The following is a 3083-nucleotide window of genomic DNA, read 5'->3' as shown; positions in this document are numbered from 1 at the left end:
AAGTTGAATATGTATTATTAACCTGTTTTTCCATAACTTTTAGAAGTCTAGACAAAAGAATAAATCAAGCCCTGATTTGTATTTCTGAAGTATAAATGATCATGCTGCATTTGACATTTGGCTTTGCAGCTGGTTCAGCTGGCTCTAGCATACCTCTGCTGTTGAATCTCTGTCAGGACTCTTGCAAAGATTGTGAAGAACTGCAGGAGAAGGCAAATGTTACCTCAAAAGTAGCAGACTCTATAAACTACAGGCCGATGAGCTTGACTTCAGTTCTAGAACATGTTATTAAGGAGATGATGGTGAATGAGCATCTGGAAAATGAAACCTTAAAAGCCAGCTTGGCTTCAGGAAGAGCAAATCATGCCAGTCTAACCTTCTTTTACTGTCTGACAGGGTTACTAGGCTGACAGATCAGGGAAATGCTGTAGATATATAATCTGTATAGATTTTAGCAAAACATTTGACCAAGTCCCTCTTGTTATCCATACAGATAAGATGGCAAGCTGTGGGCTAGATAATATCTATGACAGTACAATTAGATGGATCTGAAACTGGTTGAATGACTAGGCTCAAAGAATAGTCATTAATGGGTCAATGCTAGCTTGGAGGTAAGTTTCTAGAGGGATTATTCTAGGGATCTATTTGGTCCTGTGTTGTTTAGTGTTTTTAATCAATGACATTTTATATTTTCCCCCTTTATTCACTGAATTTACAAGCCAAATGGGATTACTAGCTGTTTATTCAACTTGTCAGGATATCTTTAAATAGAGAAGGAATAGAGACCTGCTAGGTGCCCCTGCGGATATGACACTAGTCAGGAAGACCTGAGTTCAAATCCAGCCGGAGACACACATTAGCTGTGTGACCCTGGACAAGTCACTTAACCTCAGTTTTCGCAACTGTAAATTAGGATCATAACAGCACGTACCTCTCAGGGTTGTTGTGAGGACCAAATAAAATATTTGTAAAGCCCTTAATATAGTGCCTGGCACATAGTAGACACTTAATAAATAGTTATTCCTTTCCTCACAACTACTGTGCATTTTCACATGCTCTCCCCTATTCCTGGAAAGTGCTCCTTTCTTATCTTCTTCTTCCATAATCCTGTGTCTTTGAGGCTCAATTTTCTCAACTTCTGGACTAGGTAGAGATGCTTTGCTTCCTCTGCTTTAGCTCTAAATCTTTGATGTTTTACTGTGAGAGGCACAAGGAATACAGGGCTGGCCTTGGAGTCATGAAGATCTGGCTTCAAGTCCTGCCTCTGACATATCCTGGTTGTAGGATCATGGGTATAACCTCTCAGTGCCTCAGGCAATTGTCCAAGATGATAAGTTACAGTACTGATAAACTGAATCAGCAGAGAGAACATCCATACTGGGAGTTCCTTTGATTGATGGATTCACTGGTTCAAAGGACCCTCCCTCATCCCTTCTATGCTCCCCTGACAAAAAGGGATCCTGTGCCCGGGTACCCACAAACCCTGAAAGTTTTCACTAAGCTGAAAAACTTCCAGTTCAGTTCTAGAGATGGGTTAAGTCTTTCATCACCCAGCACATTCCTCCCAGCCCTGCATCACTTGCAAATTTGATGAGCATGCCATTCATAGCATGGCATTTATTGTGCCATTCTTTATCCAAGTCATTAATTAAAATGCCAATTTCTGTTAATAAAAGTCAATTAATAAAAAATAAAAAATTAAATAGCCATGGATAGAGTCCTGTGGTACTCCACTGGAGATTTCCTTTTGGTGTTGACCGATCGCTTAAGTGCCTGCCTCTGTGATGGGTGGGCTTGTCTTTGTGTGATATTTTATTCTATTTATGAAGCAGTGGTGACACTAATCTGTATTTCCATGTTTTCCTTCCATTGGGAGAGGGGAAATGAAAGAACAAATGATAAAGGAGGATCGGGACTCTTGTGGTTTGGACTACGTGGGGACAGAGGGGAGAAAAGAAAATGGAAGGAGAGGACAAACTCAAGTGTCCAGTTGTGATGGAAGTGCCAGGAGAAGGGGGATGGTAATTAAGGACTGGGAACAACAGGTCCTGGAGCTCAGGGAACAATGCACAAAGGGACTGAGATCAGATTACTAGGGGTCTTAGGTCAGGAATTCAGGGATGGTTTGGGACATACTTTACAAGAAATAATTGAGGGGAAGCTAGGTGGTGCAGTGAATAGGGCACCAGCCCTGGAGTCAGGAGGGCCAGAGTTCAAATCCAGCCTCAGATACTTGATGCACTTACTAGCTGTGTGACCTTGGGCAAGTCACTTAACCCCAACTGCCCTGCCTTCCCCCCTCAAATAAGCAAAAAATAATTGTGACTTTCCATTTCCTTTTCTCCCTTCCTCCTCAGCTGCAATCTTTCTCTTCTTGTAATATACTGACACCGCTGTCCACCCTTTTCTCCTTTAGCCTCCAGTGAAGAGGTGGCCTTTCTCACCAAGACCAGCCCTGCACCTTTGACCAGATCCCTTTTTGTCTTCTTAATCAGATTTCCTGTCACTAACATTCAATCTTTATCTACCAGTTCTTTCCTTGCTGTTTCCGAACACACACCAAGTCTCCCCATCCTCCAAAACAAAACAAAACAAAACAAAACAACAAAACCTCCTTGGATCTGATTATCCCCCACTGTCATCCTATATCTCTTTTCCCTTTCTTGGTCAAACTTTTAAAGAAGCCATCTACACTTGGTATCTCCCCTTCCTGTCCTCTAACTTTCTTTTAACCCCTTGTAATCTGGCTTCCGATTTTACTACTCAACTGAAACTACTCTCTCCAAAGTTACCAATGATCTCCTAACCATCAGGTCCAACAGCCACTTTTCACTCTTTATCTTTGACCTCTCTGCTCCATTTGACTGTTGACTACTCTCTTCACCTGAGTTTTCATGACACTGCTCTCTTGATTCTGACTGCTCCTTCTCGTTCTCCTTTGCTGACTCATCATCCATGTCACAGCCACTAACCATGGTGGGGGGGTTCCCAAAATTCTGTTCTGGGCCCTCCTCTCTTTTATTGCTGTACTCTCCCAGTGACCTCATAAGCTCCTGTGCATTCAGTTACCATCTCCATGTAGA

The sequence above is a fragment of the Trichosurus vulpecula genome, chromosome 2, assembly GCF_011100635.1.
Source record: "Trichosurus vulpecula isolate mTriVul1 chromosome 2, mTriVul1.pri, whole genome shotgun sequence".
Taxonomy (NCBI): Eukaryota; Metazoa; Chordata; class Mammalia; order Diprotodontia; family Phalangeridae; genus Trichosurus; species Trichosurus vulpecula.
The sequence above is the reverse complement of the archived record's forward strand: the minus strand, read 5'-3'. Positions refer to the sequence as shown.